The following is a 21,538-nucleotide window of genomic DNA, read 5'->3' on the forward strand; positions in this document are numbered from 1 at the left end:
CTTTCCTGCTTATTTATACTGACAACTTTCCTTACATCTGAAATGGGTTTGTTGTAGTTCATTTGTGACTTTACTCAAAATAGTTCAGCAAGGCTTTCCACAAGCAAAGCCCTTTCCCCAGAGTATTAGAGTATATAGATTTGTGGCAAACATACTTCAAAAAAAAATGCTGATCACACTAACTCTCTAGTGAAAAATACCCATGAGAGTCACAAAAATCCCAATTTGACATTTGTTACCAATATGCCACATTTTTTATGATTGCAGTGAGGTGAAATATCTGTATATGGTGCTGTTGACCTCGATTCTGTTAAAGTTAAAACAACATAACCAACCAAAAAAAGGCTGTTAAACCACAAGCACCGTAAACACCACTATGATGTTGCAGTGACTTTCCATTGGAGCTAATACAACACAGCTTGTCAACTACCTGCACAAGATTCAGCTTGGTCACTTCCTTAATTAATTGTAGGTAAACGACTACCTATTCAGGGGATCTTGGAAAGAAAATTAGATAAAGGCCATTCCCAAGATGGATAAATGGGAGATTCCAATGTCAAATACAGCAATTTGAAATCCTGCTGCTTTGTATTGTGCTGATAGTGCCCTATCCAGTGTATTAAGGACTTCATACACATCACGGAAAGACAAAAGGTGGATGAAATTTAAGATAACAACTTTGATCCGGTTGTTATTACTAAAGTCTGGAATAAAGATCTTGGGGACTGAAATGTTATGACATTTAAGAAAGATTCCATGGACAAAAGGCAAAAAAGTGGCATTTCCAATTTTCAGTCACAGAAGTAGATGACATTGACTGGAGTAAATTTTCAAACAGACCCCTCTCTCAACACAGTTGAGGGTGAGATCATGATGCCTTGTGGGCAAAAAACCCCCAAACTTAATTAGTTGGCTCCTGGATTCTGTCATCATAACCTTTACCATCTGCCAGTTATCCAACCCTCCCACAACTGACAGGTAAATCTGCACCAGACTGACAGGTCAGTGATGTGCCAGTGAAGTTCACTCACCCCTGAAGGGTCCCATCTTTCTCTAGTATCTAAAGATGACCAGTGGTTTTCTACACTTTGAGCTTCATGGGGTGTGTCTGCTTTGAATACTTGATATGCTCTATCAGAAAAGTATGAGAGATGAGGTAAGACTTCACAATGATCCCTCCGGGGAATTATTCACAGGCAAAATATGGTTTCCATTAGCTTTCACAAACAATTAGAAAACCATTCTTCCATCATGAGGGCAATAAGTCGGCTCTATACTGCTGCTGCAGTCTTTTCATTCTGCTTGTTTGATTCCAGTTCTAGTTTTTCGTATTTGTTTAATAAAAGCCATTTGGCCTCACATACTACAGGAATTGGATGCTGTCCAAAAAAACCCATATGTGGGGCAGAAAGATGTTACAAAAATTCAGAAATATAGACCAAGAGCTGACTTTTCAAAATGGCTTCAGTCTGACTAGTCCAATTGCTAGCTAGCTCACTTTCCAAGCACACAAGATGTGCTAATTATGGCTTTACCCAAAAGGTTCAGCTTAAAATACAGATCAGAATACCTCTGGTCTTCAAAATGTTAATTCCTTGTTTTCTTCCAATCTTTCTCTAAAAGATATTTTTCTCTTTGCAATGAAGCCTATGCTGGGCATCACCTCCATGCATTTTCTGGTTTGGATTAATTTCTTTTTGGCATTTGAGTACAGGAGGCGATTATACTCTCGATGGTCAGTAAAGAGGTCCCTGCATGCCCCCTCCAACCAGCAGAAACATAAGCAACTCCAAAATGCAAGTCAAGCAATATATAGACTGAATTACTCCCTGCCCTTCACAAAAATCAGACTGGTGGGGGTTGGAAGGGCCCTCTGGAGCTCATCCCATCCAACCCCCTGCTTGATCAGGCACACCCAGAGCAGGGGGCACAGGACTGCGTCCAGGCAGGGTGTGAATGTCTCCAGGGAAGGGACCCCACAGCCTCTCTGGGCAGCCTGTGCCACTGTTCTGGCACCTGCAGAAGAAAGGAGTCTTCTCTCATTTTGAGGTGGAATGTCCTGTGTTCCAAATCCAATCCCCTGCCATGGGCAGGGACATCTTTCAATAGATCAGGCTGCTCAAAGCCCCATCTGAGCTGATGGTGTTTTGAACACTTCCAGTGATGGGGCAATAATATAATATCAAATAAAGAGTTTGTTTCGGAGTAGCTCTCAGTTTTGTTTTGGCATATTGGACACCTCATGGTATAACACCCCATCTGACTTACTGTAGAAGTGTTGAAGGCCTCAACAGGTACCTCAAGGAGGTATTTGTACATGTTGCTATTTTTCTAACTGCAACATGGGTTCAACCCTAAGGCTTCACTCCCAGCAGAGAGCTGAGGGCATATTTCCAGCATACACATTTCACTCCACCCTTGATAACACTTTCAGCACTAACCACCTTTCCTGACTTCTTTTCTAAAGTTCTTTTCTTGGGAACCCTTCTAACACGAATGGACTTTCAAAAGAGGTACCCTCCTTTGGTTTCTTCCTACCATTTGGTTTAGTGATATCTCTGTATACCCCCTACTACATGTCAGTGAGAACACAAATGGAACTTTGAAAATAGTCTTGATTTGCTATGCAAATGCCCTTACTTTTGCTTTCCTTTCCTGCTTAGGATATTTAGTTTCACCTAACACCTGGCTCTTTCTCCCCTACTATTTAAATCAAACTTTCAGCGTTCATTAAAAAGGTAATACCAGTTGAAAGTATTTTGGGGCTGCCAATTTACACCATATGTTGTAAAAAACATTTACTATACAAACATGAAGCTAAATCCCCTCCTTCAGTTTTCCCCTGGCATTAAGTACCGCAGGTGACAAAACTGAGAATGATATATGTAGACTGAGTAATATTCCTGACACATACTGGTAGTTCAGGCGATTCTGTCACAACAATATTCAATTTATAGAAGTTGTCAATGTTTGTCTTTTTCAGAGGAACTGGGATGTAAGGATTTTAATTTTTGATCAGTATCTACATTTACTTTTCTTTTACAACAAGAATAATATAGTAACATACATGTTGCCTTTCTTTGGTAGCCTTGAATTTTTTACCATATGAAATTACATAGGGGAAGCAAGACCTTTTCAATAAAGTTTGGATGTCCTTTGTGTATCTAACTCTATATTACTCTGTTGTATACATTTCAACAAGAACTGCCTGAACAGATACAGTTATAAAAAGAAGAAAAATGAAAACCAGAAGACAGCTACAAGGCATGCCAGAAATCAAAAGAATATGCCATGTTAATGGCCCAGTTATTGTCATGGTGCTTTAACTGTCAGTCATTTAAAGCCTGATTAATCATGTCACTTTTCTAAATAATGAAGTGTCTTCGAGAGTCTGTTACAAAAAAATTACTGAAGCTTAAGGATTGCTGTTTAGAGGTGTTGCACCCACAGACATCCATGTAGCTTTTTAATGAATTTCCTAATCTTCTATTACCACACACCCTGAGTGTCTCCCAGTGTCTGATATAGACATGAGAACACTGCTCTGAGACTGTAGCCTGCTCTCATCAATAGGAAACGAGGCACAGAAATTAACTTATTAGACCAGCTTCACGTGGGGTATCTTTGGCCCCAGCCAATGTTTTCCTTTTCTTCTTCCTTCAGTGGCAGTTGTACCTATTCTCCAACCCCAAAATTCAAGCTTTAAAGCAATAGTGTTTTGTTCAGAACCCCAATAACTACATGTTGAGTCAGACAATTCACAAACAAGAATATCTGAAGGCATCTGACTTTTGCTGTGCCCCACAGCCTATGAGTTGACATGGGCAGCAATGCTAACATGGTCAACGGAGGACAAAGGCCATCCACATGTTACAGAAAGGGTCCACAGGGAAAGAACTGTGCCTTGAAGGTGAATGCTTGAGACATGCTGCCTCACTGGGCTAATGCAAAGGCTGGGCATTCATCGTTTCTGTATAGTTAAACTAAATGCCGCACTTGGAATACATGGCACTTTTGTTCTTAAAATAGTCTAGTCTCCTGCGAGTACAGTGTCTCAAAATACTTAAGCAGTCCAATAACCACAGGAAAAGTGGATATTTGAAAATAAGGGATGAACTCTATTAAAAACCCCAGCTTAAATTCCTTTTACCGTTATCATCATTTTGGCATTCTCCATATAGAAGAGAGGGCTTTTTTTATCTTTCATGTAATGTGCACAAATATAGAATAATAAGACAAACATGGACCCTTTCTATAAACCTAAATGTAGAAAAAGTTGGTATCTAGATACTAGATCTCAAATTATGCCATCCTGAAATAAAACAAAAAACGTATCTGTGAAACACCAAAATTCCCATATTTAATGAAAAGCTTTTTTAGGAAGGAAAAAAATTGCTACAGTAGTAAGTCCTACTTCTTGAAATCATAAACCCACATATGTAAAGCATAGAATCATAGAATCATTAAGGTTGGAAAAGACCCTTAAGGTCATTGAGTCCAACCGCTAGCCTATTACTGCCAAGTCCACCACTATACCATATCCTCAAGCACCACATGTACTCTTCTTTTAAATACCTCCAGGGATAGAGACTCAACCACTTCCCTGGGCAGCCTGTTCCAATGCTTGACAACCTTTTTGGCGAAGAATTTTTTTCTAATGTCCAACCTAACTTCCACTAGTGCAGCTTGAGGCTGCTTCCTCTTGTCCTATTGCTTGTTACTAGGGAGAAGAGTCCAACCCCCTCCTCACTACAGCCTCCTCTCACTACTTGCAAGTAGTTGTGGAAATGTAGCTCTTCATCTCGTATCTTTAACATTTAAGTGATAGGGCACTGTAATCACTGACTTACCAACACATAAGTAGTGCTACAAGTGAGCAGAATATAAAGACCATCTGTGCACCTAGATGTAAGCTAACTCCTTACTCCACTGTGTGGCAGATTAAAATATGTCCTGGGTCTATACTCAATACTCTGAACTCTGTGCAAATTAGAACTGGCCATAGGACTCAACTTGTTACATACACAGAACCTATGGGAATAAGGTTATCACCCAGTATAGAAATCTAGACTAGGCAGTTGGATTCAAGTTGATCTGAATCTAAGTTTAACTGTACACACAGGTTTTGTGGGCTCGATCCTTAGCTAGTAAGAATTGGTATAGTTCCACTGAGCCTAAGAACCTGACCCTGTATTTCACATACTCCCACTAAATACAGTGAAACATCCCAATTCAGTACAGATCCCAAAATATACTTTGGGACTGGAGCCAATTTGTTGAGTTGTTTCTAGGCTTTGATGTATAAGCTCATCATATGTCATTGTGCTCTAATTAAACTTAAGTGGCACAATAGATTTCCTGTCACAAAAGCCAAGATCCCTCATGTGGGGAATGTATAGGACAGCTTGCTTCAGTGTAAAGAAAATAAGCTGCAGGAGGGAGCAAGAAACTAGAGTCATATAAACATATGAATATGGAAGGACTAAACTGATCAATCGAATTGAAAGTGTTGTTTCACTATAGATAATTAGGAATTTTCCACTGCAGTAATTTTTCATAGGAAAATTGTGAGCTGTTGAATCTAAATAATGAGACAAAACCACTAATGAACTGCAGGAAAAAACCTCCTTCGCCTTCCCACAAATACTGGATTTTAATTGATTTAAAGATTGAAGTTTTCATCAGGTCTAGTTATCAAACATATACCATACAAGGCTCCTATACTGAAAGAAAATAATATCCTGAATTCTGACAGATTCATAGCTGCAAAAATGCAACAGATTTTATGACATGGCTAAGCTTCACAGGGAAGTTTATCACCAAATATCTGTATTTTTCTGATCATGTAACTTCACACTGTTTGCAATATCACTTCCAGTGAAAGCTTCACTGGAAATCTACCACTGCACATGGAAAACTTTATGGCTATTTTGGTAAAATAGCTGTTGAATGAGAAAATCCTATGACCTGACCCACTATTAAGTTTTAAGATACTGGGTTACTGGATGAGTACAACCTTACAGTGAATAGATCCTGAAAACAGGTACGGTTACACTCTGCACTTGCACAACCCACAACATTGGAGAATTTGCATAGTTACTACTGCAATTTGCCCCATACATGATACAAAAAGGACAATGAAGCATAGTAAGAATCTGCACTATTGCCTTTTGTTCTAAAAACATTCCCCCTGGAGTCCCACAAATGTTACCATTTTTATCTGCCAAGAAAAAACCCTCAACCTCACAAAATCTGGCTATAATCCTACTAATAATGTAAATCTCCTCCTGGTAACTTAAATATCATGCATAGCACAACAAACAAACTATCTAAACCAAGAACTGTTGAGTCAGAAATAAAATAATCCACTAATTGTGCTTTTCTGGAATAGATGACTGTATAATGTCCTAATCAGAAGGCTGAAGTCACATTTGCATTTAGATAAAGCCCCGTTTAAAAAGAGACAAGTATAAAGGGAGACACTGAGGCTATTGTGGCGTTTCTCAGCATTGCATAATCATTTACATTCCTGATAATGATATTCAGATAGTGAAGCAAAGGCTGACCAAAGCCAATTAATCTTGCACTCTGCATTAGCAAGCTTGTCAATTGACCCAGTGTATAGCTGAACCCATGATGATACTGATATGACACTATGCCACTGCTCTCAGATGGGGATTTTTTCTGCTATTGTGACTGTTTTTCAAGCAAATCCCTACTGTTCAACAGTTAGAATCTGAATCCCTTTAGACTAGAGTTAAATGACCACCAAACCTAGGCTTCAGAGACTAGAAGTGTTAATTAAAGGACTGCAAGAGTTACCTGAGCTGTTGCTGTTTACAGGTTGGCTCCCCCTTCCCTCTCTTCCCCCCAGTATACAGGCTAGAGATGTGTTTTCTTGTTATTTTAAAGTATTACATCTTTAGAAGTCTAACTCTAATTTATGATTCCCTATCCTTGTCAAACGTCATGATCTTTGGAGTATTGATTTTACAGTATCCTACTAAAGTAGCACTGTAATATGCCTGTCTTTAACAGTGAGGAACCAAGACAGGCCTAGATTTCACTCACTTAATTTGGCCACTTCACTGATATAAAGGTAGCCTGGAACACTGCCTCACCAGCTCACTGCACTTGCGTGGGACACATCCTCACTTCCGCAGGGCAGAGATTCTTGGGTATTGAATATCAACCACGAAATAGTATTCAGCAGAATGGAGCTGGGTTCCCACAGACTGCCTCAGCATTCCAACCACTGAACTATCTGTCATAAGTTTACCTTCACAATCAGGTTCTCTGCTGGGGAAGGCACTGCCATTGAGCATTGCCATCCTACACAAAGCCAAGTACACAAAACAGAAGATAGAAGGAGAAGAAACTAGAAACGGAGAGATAAAACCATTTGATACATTTTTTTTTACTGTTTCCTCTGTGTTACTGGAGGTACCTGTGGGACACAACAGCTGGTACTGGAGTTTGCAGCTAGCTCCAGGCTCTTGCTGCAGATTGTCTGTTATACAAGTTGATCACACTGCACATTGAAGAATACATCACTCAGAAAACCAAACCAAAACAAAATCCATACTGTCTCCCTGGATGTTAGTAGGCTGTGGTTGGCCTCAACCATAAAAGTTGCTGAGAAGTACATAGTGAAGTTTGCAAATTAGGATTAAGCAAAGAAACCCTGTAAAAAAAAGTTAAAAGAAAAACAAATGCAAAGCATCTATTGAGTAGCATTAGCTTAGTTTTAATTAGGAAGATGCTTCATATTATTCCCAGCAGCATAAGTACATATAAAATTGAGAAGTGGACTGGGTTTTTTCAAACATATGCGTGATTTTTAGGTTTCTTGGGAATTTGCTGTTGAACTTAAAAAGGTAACTGTATAAGATTTTTTCAAGGTGCCATAATAATTTGTCCTCCTTGAAAATGTACATCTAAACATTCAATAGCAGACTCTACACGAAAAAAAGAAGTCGCTAGTGAAATTACTACTAAAAATTCATAGCCAAGTTCAGTAACCTGACTCATCATGCCTTTACTGGTCCTGCTTTTATTAGTATGAATACAGATTCCAAAAGTGGTATTTGTGCAAAATGAGATGGTAAAAGTTTCTGCACAGGAAAGTAGTAATTGAACTGCCAAAATAAGAACAAAATTGGAAACCTCTTGAAACCTCTTAAACCACAAAACATCTTGGTCCATGTTTTGACATCAGTCCAGGAAGACACCCAAGTGGATGGCTACTACTCTTTTGTCTTAGTATTTGGCTACATCAGTCCTCCCTTCCAGGTTTCACAGGTTCCCAGCTGGTGAATATAGGAAAGGCCTATGACTGTGAGCTCTAATTTCTTAAATATGCTTACACCTTATTGCAGCCAAGTGGCAGACCTTACTGCTTTCAGTGAACTGCCTTCTCTGGTTATTCCACTGTATTTTTTTTATTCCCTAGCAGGTCACAGGAGAGTGACTAGGGCACTGCGTTCAGGCCAGCCATATGGGGTCTGCTGCCCTAGGCAAACCAGCAAATGTCTGTCCCTACCAACTCACATTCACTCAGAGCTACTGAATATTTTTCAGCCCTGGGCAATGGCCTGCCCTGTAGACATAGCCCTTCTTGTGTATGGGTGAGCACGTACAATGCTGAAGTTGCTTTCTGATAAACACATCTCTCCAGCTTGCTGGGCTTTTATTAAAACCTGCTGGTTTGATGTGATCACTTCTGACGAGCTGCGGCCTGTCATTGTTGTGGATTTTGTCCTTTCTAAATATGCTCTGTAAAGTCCTGTTGCATGAATAATGATAGCCAGTCTTGTTCTGTTCACTTCCATTTCTGTACTCTGCTTTATGCTTTGCTTCGCGCACAAGGCAGAGAAGCAGCGTCAAATGACAGTGCAACTGCAGCACATTTTGGGGGCACAATCCTGCAGCGTGAAGTTAGCTTTACGCAATATTAGTAGAGCATAGAGGGAATTAAGAACTGGCTAAATGACAGATCTCAAAGAGCTGTTTGTTGACAAGGAAGCACCATTGGTCAGGCATCCTTCATGTAGTTCTGCAGATCAGTATTAGGCCTATTCAACACTATCAGCAGTTGCCTCCCTGCAAATATAAAGTTATAACTGGTAAAACTTGAGGATGACAAAGATTGGTAGAGCTCTACATAATGACAACAGGATAATCAAGAATGTGGTTAATTTCTGGACAAGCTGGATCCAAAGTCATGCTTTAATACACCTGAGCTTTATATAAACAACTTGGAGCTGCTGTGCCAAAAAGAAAGTTGGTAGCAATCCCAAAATGTATAAAAAAGGAAACTATGAATAAAAGGGAAAAAGTAGCTCAACCTCTGAAAGTGGAATAGAGCTCCATTTTATTTTGTACATCCACATAAAAAAAAAAAAGATATGGGCTGCCACTATCACAGTAATTCATCTGGCCCTCAACCCGCTACTGAAAGTCCATTGTAAAGGACAAAAAGGGAAGAGCTTCACACTGTTGAACTGTCCTGGCAACCAGCATGCAGCCGAGGACCTGTGAGGCACAGATGTGCTAGTGCAACACAAGATGTCTGACTTAACGCAGTGTTTCCTGGGTCAAGTTTTAATACCAGATTACACAGAGTCGAACTGTATAGTCTAGTTGTCCTTCTGGTCTCAAACCCTGAAAATCTAGGAAGGTGCTGAACAGAGATCTGAGCACATCTGGTAGCCTAGCATGCTCAGCGCATGAGATGCATATTTTCAGGCTCTGAGAAGAACAGTTCTCTTACAGACCAAATGTAGATTGTATTTTTCTATTTGCACCCACTTTACGATACCTTTACTGCTGATATGGCATAAAGCAACTTCAAGGCATCTGGAAATCAGCCCATTAATGTGTTTTACTTAGGGTCTGAGTAAAAGCTTAAAAGATCTGTATGGTAAAGGAAAACTGATTATATAAGTAAATTGACAGCATTATAAACAGGCACAAAAGCTCTGGGGTCCAGCCATAACAAGACATCAAGTTCTTGACCTGATAAAGACCATGTAAATAAAATAACCAAAGCCACAGGGCAAATGTTTTACTTTACACTCGTTTGGTGTCACAAAGCAGAGACATGCAATACACTAAACAGCAAACAAAATATTGAGACTTTTGCAATCTAACACCAGTGAGGAAACATGCTGCCCACACTGAGATCCGATTACCCTGTTCTGGATAATTAATAAGCATGCTGAGACTAATTAGAGTAATACTCTTTGGAGCATGCTCACTAAATGTCAAGTGAAGGCAGCAACGTGAGGAGAGGAACCTCCCTGGTTAAGGTACAATTCAAACTTCTCCACTTACTCTTTTCTCCTGACAATGACTTTTCCTGGCTCAGAGAAAATTCTGAAAGGCACAGTCTCAAAAGAACTTTATTGTCCCAGCTGCAAACTGCTCAGTTCAACTGCTGTCAACATGAATTTCGTTCTCAGTGGCCAAATCTGTAAGTATTTACCTTTGAGATCACACCTGAATATTGAGTTATAAATCAGTGCCATCAGTTTTAGAACAGAACTGCCTGCTCATTCCTTCTTTTCTTGTAAATATTATATTTTGAAGTGTTCCAGTGCTTAGTCAGTTCCAGTTTAGCAATCATGGTTCTCCCTGCTAATTTTTCATAGCTAGTATAACAACTTTCTGCCTGGGCTCATATCACCTCCTAAGGCTTTGTGAATATTCAACTTTTTTTAAAAAAAAAATCCAATTGGGCACAATACAAGCTACCACAAATTTTGCTAAAGAACAGATATCCAGTTGGCAGCATAAGGTATGAAAGTTCTTTTGAGGGGTGCAAACATCCTGTCTTTGATAAATGAAGACATTAGTTCTGTGAACTATGGGCCATATAAGCATGGGACCCTTATGTACGTCTTACATAAGATTTTGTCATGGTTCCTAATTCTATTCAGGAAGGACAGAAACTGGTTAAAGTTTATTTTACCTTTATGCTTTAAGACAGGCCCATTTTGCCCATGATATCCAACTTTATCTTTTTTAAAAAAGAAAAAAGGCAAGAGGGTAAAAGCACATGTTTCAAACTTAGGAAAGTAAAAGTACAAAAGTTCAACAGAAGGACAAAGTCATGGGAAGGTAAAGAGTCAGAATTTAAGAAAATAGCAGAAGTCCCTGTGACACAGACTATTGATTAAATAAAAAAACCCTGTTCCTTTTTTTTAAAGCAAGAATGCCTAACATATACCTCTCAACATTCCTTTAGTGCAGACATCCTATCCAACCTACAAGGGAATAAAACCTGCAGTGTAACAGGGCTTTCCAGTATGACCTCTCATTTTACCAATCTACTGCAGCACATCCTTTCCAGTCCTATCTAAACACACATAATCCCTAGACTAATGACGATGGTGCTTGCACAATGCCCTGGTATCTACAGTTCACCCTGTAATCGTCCTTCCCAATTTACATTATCCTTTACAGCAGCATCAAGAACAACTTGCTGTCTCGTTACTTCAAATCCACACCTACTGAAATTCAGCATCTTCCAATCCTTTGCTCTAGATCCAAGTAACAATCTGAGCCAAAACCTTCCCTGGCATACACCCGGGCTGTGGTGGAATTACACCACAGATTAATTTGGCCCACCACATCTTGAGCAAAATACATGCCTGTTCACGGGAGAAATGTTTATAAGCAGAAGTATTACAGAACATTTAAGTCTAGGAGTCTTTAGCCTCTTAAGGGGGATTTTAACTTGTACAGCTCACTAATCAGGGTTTGTTACCATACCAACAGCTAAACGTGAGGGCAGATGCCCGCCATATCTTAGGAACATTTCTGAGGTCTTAAAGCCGTATCTCGTTTTCCCAAAAACTTTACTGTTCCTCCCTATGGCCAAGCCCAAAGAGAACCTGTTTCAGAAGACAAACATAGCAAAAGTCTGACTAGCAGCAAGTCTATTGCAAAGAAAGAGTTCCCAGTCTCCAAGTGGTTTTTGAGAAAGGGCCCTTAGCCCTGAAAAACCTCTGCTGGCTGCAGTGGGATGCCACAAGAGAGAGCTCCTCACAAAGTCAGCTGCAGTATGAGACTTGTATGTTCTCCATGCTTTGGATGGAGAAAGACCTATACACCCCTCCCTACCCCCACCAATTCCTCAGGGACCATTCTCATCTACATATTATAAGATACCGTTATTTTAGAAACTCATAAGATATTCTTTTGAGTTGAAAACAAAAATGTTGAAAGAACTCCATTATCCAGGAAATCAGTACCTGGCTCCAGAAAGGGCTACTTAACAATTGATTTCAGTGCTTCGTGATTTGACCCAATTAAGAGGGAAGTAATTAAAACTACAGCTGACATAGTGATGGCAGATGTTGTCTAGTATAATGTGTTTAAATTGCAGGTCTACACATTGCTTGAGCACAGGACTATGTCTTGTTGCCTACATTAGATTGGTCCTTGTTGTTTCTCTCCTATTCTGATTTACTATCGGCTTACAAAAGAAAAAACAGAAGCTCTATGCTAGGAGAGGACAGTTTTGTAAATTTTAAATAGCCTTTGAAAGTCCACCAATAGATCACACTTTTAACAGTATCAACAGGCTAGCACAGCTCCATTGACTTTAACAAACCTGCAGTCATTTATAACACAGGATCTGACCCTCCTGGGAGCATAATTCTCCCTGGGGTGCTAAAAGGGCACCTGCGCACCCCAGCACGCCCTGTGTGGAAGAAGGCCGTTTGTCATTTATTTTCATGGCAAAGTCACAGACATGATTTAGATGAGAACAGAAAGCATATGTTGAGAATTTCCATGTTAGTAATATGACTTCCCTCCTCCTCCCCCACCATCACCTAGATTTAAATTAACATCAGTTAAAGTAGTAAAATGAAAAAACCAAATGTTTTTGAAAAAATTCTTACAAGTTTGAGAACTGCAGAGGTATCTACAATTTAAAGCCACTATTGTCGATTGCTTAGAATCACCATCTCATGATTAGTAAGTAATACTGTATTATAGTGTTATATTATTAGCAATACTGTATTGCACCTTTTTAAAAAGAGGTGACCTTATTTCTTTCCAACCTGATACCATCTGAACCTAGGATCAGAACATCAGCCACAGACTTACTTTCACTTTGTCTCAGAATCTTGTAAGCAGTTTTCAGGCAAGAGAGTTTTATCCATCTTGTGTAGTCTGTCCCATAAAATTCACCCATTGTTAAATAATCCTTGCCATATACAGAACTCAAATCAAGTACAAATGCAAACCAAATATCTTTAGTCCTACTTTCCCCCAAAAGACATAAAGAAATTAATATTCTTAATCTTCCACATAATACATAATAGCAGAACCAAAAATAGATCCTGGATATCCTGTTGGCCAGGTAAAAATCTTACAACTGGGACATGATTTCTTCAAATTTGAATTCCCCCCCTTCTTTTTTGATATTTTTGTCATTGAGCCAGAATGGAATAAAAGGAAAAAATGAAAAAAATACTCTATAGAACTCTGCAGGACATTTGTTATCAGAGGTACAGAGTTTGCTTTTAATTGATTGCACACACACCAACTATATTGAGTACCTAATTTATAGCTCTGACTGAGATGGAGTTGAGGGGGGATGAAGTTTGTCTATAAAGTCAAGCTCAAGCCAAAACTCTTGATCTGAGTGCCCAGCTCAGAGTGCTTGCTATAATAGATTAAAACAAACACGTTGCACTTTGTGCAAAGCAGGAGCTGGATCTCAATTTTAGCCCTTGGCACTAAAGGTAAAAGCTTGCTTTATACCCTTGGCAAAGGCAGAGTTCTTTGCATCCCAGCACAGAGATCCACTGCAGTACATCAAGACAGCAGTGACTCAAATACCCCACTGCACTATGCCTAGACCATGGATGCGCAAGCAGAAAGAGACAACCCTAGCCTCTTGGATCTCTAAGAGGGAAAACATCCGAGAAGAGAAACTGTGCTCCAGAAAATGAAGCAGCTTGCGCAAAGTCATACAATGAGTCAACAGCAGAGCTGGGAATAGAAATCATATCTTCTGATTCTCAAACTACCACCTTATACAAGGAATCATGCTACTGATTGCATCTTACACAGTGATTCACAATAGCATCCCTAATTCAAAAAGCTATCCTCTGAATCTTTGGAACTTATGTCTTAATTCTTTTTGATATGTCAACCAAACCAGGTTCAATATCCTCTATATATCTGAATTTTTATTAATTATTATTTTCTCTTTCTGGTTTTGACTGGATGGCTCTGACGTGATTAAAATATTTCCTTTTTTCTAAAGTACTTGGACGTTGATACAGAACACCACTGTATTCTTTTTCCTTTGCAGCAGACAGCACATTTATCAACATCTGCCTGAGTGAATGAATATGGCAGGACAGTTCTGACTGGCAAAAGCACTTGATGGAAATGGAGCTGCCTTAGGTTTCAAGCATGATTCAGATTTGTTTACATTTTGTGAAGCCTCAGGAAAAGGGGGATAAAAGCTTTGGTTCAACTGAAGTAATGTTGTTAACCTCCAGTACTAATAATTAACTCAATTATGCTGAATTAATTTGATGTAATTATTGGTGATGGCACAAAGACAGTGGCCCAGAGAAAGTTTGAGAGACAGGAGGAACAGAAGTCTTAACAAAACAAAATGCCCCATGAATAGCATCTTCTTTTGCCAGAATGAGTCAAAGACACAAAATGAGTTCATTACAGTCATCTGGCTTCACTCAACCCTCCAAATTACCCCAACACCCAGACAAATAGCTGTGAAATCCAGCAAGTGAACTAGAATTAAAACATCCCCTGATGAATTTGACACAGCACTCAGCACAAGTGTCTTCCCCGTCCTATTATCTAAACAATACAGATTTAATAATATATTTAAGAGATCCACAATGCTTTTCCTTTAACTGAAGACATTAATTAAGAACATTTTCCTGTTGTAGTGTTGTCAGTTGGGTGGTTTTTTGATGAATGATCTGGAGAATGCTTATGGAGTCTTTTCATCTGATCTACAGTTTTTACTTAATATTTTCAGACTTATTCAGTTCAAAACAAACAAACCCCAACTATAAAAACAAACATCTATCTTTCCCCTTCCCCATTTAATATTTCTGTGATGTGCTTTGAAAAAAGTGTAACAGCATAGCATTCTTTGCTATGAAAATACACATTTCAGTGAGGCATTTTTCAATTCTTATGTGCTAAAAAAAAGACATCTGAAGAAAGAAATCAGATGTGTTGTCTTAAGACTTGGGAATTAGATTAACCTGAAAATGAAAAGTAAGTTCTATGTAAATTCATGCTTTAAGTATCACCAGAATCTCTACAAGACTCTCACCTCCTCCCTCTACTCCTTTAAAAAGCACTCAGTCTCTGTTACACTTCCATTTAGTCTGGTCAGACGCCACAGACAAGGGCTGCATTTAACAAACAAAAATCACAAGAGAGACAATACCAAATATCGCAGCCAAGTCAAAGACACAAGCCTCTTACTACTCAGGCTAGAAGCTGTCAGTAGGATGCCTCTCTTCCCATCTGTGGGCCTGTGCACATTGAATGCACAGACTACCACACACTGCAGCTTTGATTATAAAGCCTGAGGTAAATATTTCATTGCCTTGTTTCCATCAAGCTTCACTGTGTATATGGATTTAGCACCATGGATTGTTATTTTCCTGTTGTGAAGAATTTAAAAATTAAGAGTTTAGATTACAGCATCACTATATTTAATATTTTACAGTCCTGGAAGACTGATAATATCGAACCATGACATGTTGGGTGCCTTTGCCTGTCTAGCTTCAGTCTGAAATACTACTTGATTTAACATTTGTCATAATGCTGTAAATATACAAGCTTCTAAGCTTCTACTGCACTTTATTATCCTTGGTGACAAGAATAAAAATATTGCCTCTAACATCACCAATTACTTCTGAGGAGAGAATCCAAGTGCTTAGCTTTAAGAAATAAATAGTATTTTTCCAACTTGATAAGTAGGAGCTGCTAGCACACCTACAGATCACATCCTCACTGAGGTTTCTGATGCTTCTCAAACAGAGCTGATCTTTCAGAACTCAGTTTAATTGCCATCAGGTTCTGATCAGTCTCATCATTTCAAAGCAAATTTTATTACGTGCATAATTTATGCATTTGATTTCAATAGATCTTTTTCTGCCCAGTTCTGAGAGGGCAAAAAGTGTTTTCTATGGGGAAGCGGCTAATGTTTTCTGAAGAACCAACCTGGTGTTGAATAAAAATTTTTTAAAAATATTATTTGTGAAGAGAGACTACACTTTAAGATTAGTGTAATGGACTGTTTGAAGTCTCCTACATTTATTTGGACCACTACTGCACATTTTCTCTATGCCTATTTACCACAATCTCTTTAGTTTTAGTTTAGTGAGCCGAGAGTTATTGCTGGAAGTAGTTAAGAGAAATAAACTGAAATAGTGTATGTTGCCATAAATGAATGTATGCCCAACATAAGAATCTGGAATACTGGTACTGTACCTGTATTGGAACTCTATTTGAGGGCCTTCATTTTTCTATCACAGTTTCTCCAGACAAACGCCACTAAAGGCAACATTCACTAGTCCAAATTATTGGCTGGTGTAAATCAGCACAGTTCTATTCATTTCAACTGAACCACAAAAACATATATTTGCTGGCAACCTGAAAACCTGAATGACTGGGCTTGAGTTTTATGACTAGCAGGGTTGCTCCAAAGTTACATAGGAGTAACTGAGTTGTTCAAGGCAACTGTCTGTTATAGATAGTCAACAACACTCCTGCAATGCAAGAGCCTTTTAAGGATTAATTCATGGTTAAAGGTATTTTCAGTATACAAGTACTGTGAAGGCCTACTAGGCTACTACAATGTAATACACTATACAGAGCACCCAAAAATATTTTTTTCATATATTTCCACTGTGGTTTAAGTAAATTTTGCTAGATGTGATTCACAAGTTTTATATGACTCCTCCCAGGTTTTTTCCATCAACTTCTTCCTGCTTAATTAGGTGTACTCTTCCTTTGACTTTACTACTATATTATAACTGAACTGAAAAATCTCATCTGGTCAGGTATAACCCTACCAAATGCATGCAAAAATAACAGAGCACTAACCAACTGATTTCTACTTATGGAGCTGTTGTGGTTTAGCCCCTGTCAGCAAACAAGCCCCACGCAGCCACTTGCTCACCCCACCCCCAGTGGGAGGGATGAGAGAATCAGAAGAGTCAAAGTGAGAAAACTCATGGGTTGAGACAGACAGTTTAACAGGTAAAGCAAAAGCTGGGTGCACAAGCAAAGCAAACCAAGGAATTCATTCCCTCCCTCCCACAGACAGGCAGGTGTTCAGCCATCCCCAGGAAAGCAGGGCTCCATCACATGTAACGGCTTCTCTGGAAGACAAACACCATAACTCTGAACATCCCCCCCTTCCTTCCTCTTCCCCAGCTCTATATGCTGAGCATGACACCATATGGTGTGGGACATCCCTGGGGTCAGCCGTCCCGGCCGTGTCCCCTCCCAGCTCCTTGTGCACCCAGGAGAGCATGAAAAGCTGAAAAAGTCCTTGACTAGTGCTAAGCACTACTTAGCAACAACTAAAACATCGCTGTATTAACACTGTTTTCAGTATAAATCCAAAACATAGGCCCATACTAGCTACTACGAAGAAAATTAACTTTATCCCAGCTGAAGCCAGGACAGTATCCACCCCCTTATTCCATGCCATTTACATCATGCTCAGGTCCCACACTATCCACTACATCATTAACCACACCCCTCACTCCCCCTTCCCATCCTTTGGTATAATACACTGATGATATATCCTTGGTCTTGTGGACATTTTAAAGACTTTACAGGGGTGGTCCATGTCATCTGCAAGATGTCCACTGAGTTCATTTAGTCCATGATTTTGGGCTTTATCTGTTCTGGTAGTCACTCAGAACAGAGGAGGTGGTGTACACAGAAAACAGAATTCTGCAGGCTGACAGAGGAGCCAGAAGAAATACTTCCAACATTAGCAAATTCAAGCATCATGTAAACAGGCACAAAGAATTTAATAAAGCTGAACCATTTTGCACCATATTGATTTTAGGCTTGGGAATTTGATAATGTGTTGAGAAGAAAAAAATCTAATGAACGATCCCCCACATCGAGGCAGCATATAGCAACAGATAAGTCAATGAGAATAAAGCTGTATGGTATTTAGGACAATTCCTGCAAGTGACTGGGTTAAGCTGAGACATCCAAGTTAGCAAAGCCCAGTCATTAAAATACTTTTTAAAATCAAAATAAGTCAAGTTGGGAAGCAATCAACGAGTTCAGCTTTGAGACCTGAAGGGGAGATAATCACAAAGGAAAGGGCAGGTGGCATGCCCTGCAACAAGCTGGAGGGAAGCATGGCTAATAAGTTTTTAGCCAGCACAGAAGGAACAAGAGGAAATATATGTGGTCTAACATATTCTAAAACCACTTCATACCAATCTGATAATGCAAAGGGTGTTTGCATAAATGAAAAGTTCATCAGCTTTTCCCTGACACCAGCCCACGCCTCCATCTAGAACTCCCTCTCCTCACACCCGCAGCCCTGCTTTTCATTTCTGTCGTCACAGACTTGATTTTCCCTTTCATGGATTTTTGCTTGAAAAAGCATCACTGCCTCAATTGTCTATTTTCAGCCTATATTTAAGAAAACCCTTTGCTTCCATTTGTAGCCACATCCTGTCTCAGCCTCCCCCTCTTTTTGTTCCTAAATATAAGGCTGATGCAATTTGATGTGACATGACAAAATAGCACATTTGCATCAGCAGAAACTTTTTCTCAACAGCAGTAATTAAAGGGAGTAGATGAGACATTGCTGAAAATGGTGTTTATTTAGCCACGAAATAAAAGGCTTAAAGAGGACTTGAGAGGGATGTTCAAGTGTGTCACGAACATGAAATTCATCGATCAGTGCCTTCTTTTACATGCTTCCTTACTGCAACAGCGAACGGTCATTCAGACAATGTAATCGATTGAGAAATTAAGAAAGCAGACTTCTGGACACCATATTCCTAACCAGTGAAAATCATTATAGTCCAAAGAAACAGACTAAAATAGTGCCAAGACAGTTGTGGTTACACATACGACAAGGTCATTGACTATCTAACTTCAGAGAACAGGCTCTCTCAAATTAAGTAGAAGAGAACCTAGAACTCATTGACTACAGTGAAGATTGGGTGCTTAAGTATCTTGATTTTTGATCTGAGATACATCAGCAGATAGGTACTCGCCCTCACCTACGGAATAGATTTTTCTTAATTGTCAAAGACAGGAATTCAGAAGTGACAGCCCAGGGCTCTGAATACTATGACTTTAACAGGATTCATACAGCAGATTAAAAACACATATCTACAAAATTTACAAAGTAGTTTACTATGTTCAGTTTTGGATACACTGCAAATACTTGACAGGGTCAGATACTGTCAGGTTCCTGCACCATATTCCATTAAGGATGACAGCAATAGAAGGCAGTGGTGGGAGGGAGAGCAACATTTGGAACTTGAGTTTTTTCCCCTTGATTTTTCTTTTTTAGAAAGTAAGTTTAGGTTTCTTAATCCATGTGAAGAGTTGACAGAAAGGTCTGATGGATGTTCCAAAGGCCACTGGATTTAACAGACATAATATGCTTTCAAGTGAGACCTCCGGCTCTCAGGAGAATCTTCTTTCTCATCTTTCTTTCACATGAGGCTATTCTTTTAAATCCATCTGTGATTGGCACTACCACTCTGCTTAAAACTGGCAGACCACATTTTGTGCAGGCTCATTTCCATCCTAACACAGATGGCATCAAGAATACGGCAGGCCAGAAAAAAATCAGTTTGCATATTATGCTTCAGTTTTTATGGGTCAGATTACCATTCAAAGCCATCAAAATGGCAACCCATATGTGATGTGTCTGCCATTGGAACTGAAGTGATACACCATCATAATTTTAACATGGCTGGTTAGAAAAAAGTTTGATTAGCCATTAATTAACCTCTGATATATAAAAAGGAAAGATATTTTCATTTCCAATAAAATTTTGACTTGGACAAATCAAGAAAATAGCTTTAGTGAACCAAAAAGGAAAAAAGACATTATCACATCTTCATCCCTGAACAACTGTATCGGCACGGATCTCTTGGCAGAAGGTAGTTTAGCATCTATGCCAAATATTCACTTAATAAGTGAGCCAGGTACAGATGTTGGCTGTGTAATTTGTTCTAACTTCTTTGTTCTACAAGCCAGAAAATTGTTCCCACAGCTTAGGGGAAAAAATGGGGGTATAAAAAGCTCTTTGCATGTTTTCATTGGTGCAAGTATATCAACTGTTTTAAAGACACTCTCGTAGAAGAAATGTGTCATTAGCAACACACCTATTTATAGAATCAGCAGAGAGCTGTGTCCTAAGGATGTTAAAGGGAGGCTGAAACAAGGTCAAAGCCATGACATTCTGTTTCCAGCCTCCTACCTGCATACTGCCTCCCTGCAGCAGCCTACTAGATAAAATTGCAGGATTCCATGCACTATGGGGTGTATCATCCCAGATGCTCCAGAAGCCATGCTTCTACAGTTACAGGCTTTAAAGCAAGTCTGCTCCTGTGAGAAGCCTATTAAATGGTAAAGATATATTTTAAGTCTCCTGCTATGTTATTGTGGCACCTGAAATTTAAACAACTATTTTGCTAAACAACAGCCAGGGCCACCAGCTTGTGTCATTACCAATGGGAAAACTTTTCATTACCAACTTTTATCACCCCTCCAGCTTCTCTACATGATATTCTGGTTACGATACTATACTGATACTTTAGATGTTTATTCTCAACTAAATACAATACACACAGCAACAGCAGATTCCCTCCACCATGCTGAGATTATTGATCTAGTTGTAGCCCTGATAGAAGTATGAAAATATTGTTTCCTTTGGTACCTTTACTGGTAATTTGCAATTAGCGTTCTGCTACTGCATTTATCAGCATGCCTGGAATGGAGACAGGGGTGTTCCTGAATACAAAACGCTGTTTAGAAATATCTCCTGCAAACATGTACTGTCATAACAGATCTGCACCAACTTCACTTCTACCATTTGTTTGTGATTTGGCATTTTCACCTTTTTCCCCCCTAAGTGAGGCAAATAGGCTCGTAACAATTTGCATAAAATGAAACAAAAAAATCACTTACAGCATTCAGAGCAAAGGAACTTCAATTATCTTCACAGATTAGGTCTGCTGAAGTCCAACAGTAAGGCAAGAGAGACCTGTAGAGAAGAAATCAATTTTCATTATGTTTCTCCTCAACTTGCTACTTAAAGTACCATCAATAAATAACTGCAGAGAAGCTTATCTATAGCACAACTTATCAGTATGTAAGCTTTCACTTTTGTCTAACTAGTTACATTAAACATTAATTCACGGCCTCGATATGAATAGGTTATTGCTTTCAGTAATCTCTCAGAAAACACTTTTTAATAAATATACACTACAAAAAGATACAAGTAGAAAGAAATTCC

The 21,538-nt window shown here is 39.2% G+C and overlaps 1 protein-coding gene across 4 annotated transcripts in view; it reads right to left on the reverse strand.

Annotated features, from left to right (window-relative positions):
• LYRM9 (LYR motif containing 9) overlaps positions 1 to 21,538 on the reverse strand; it is a 45,328-nt gene that overhangs the window by 6,784 nt on the left and 17,006 nt on the right. For all 4 annotated transcript variants that reach the window (XM_064467677.1, XM_064467675.1, XM_064467676.1 and 1 more), the window contains exon 2: positions 21,211 to 21,286. The gene's annotated coding sequence lies outside the window, so the exon portion shown is untranslated. The remainder of the gene's footprint in view (positions 1 to 21,210; positions 21,287 to 21,538) is intronic.

The sequence above is a fragment of the Phalacrocorax carbo genome, chromosome 17, assembly GCF_963921805.1.
Source record: "Phalacrocorax carbo chromosome 17, bPhaCar2.1, whole genome shotgun sequence".
Classification (NCBI taxonomy): domain Eukaryota; kingdom Metazoa; phylum Chordata; class Aves; order Suliformes; family Phalacrocoracidae; genus Phalacrocorax; species Phalacrocorax carbo.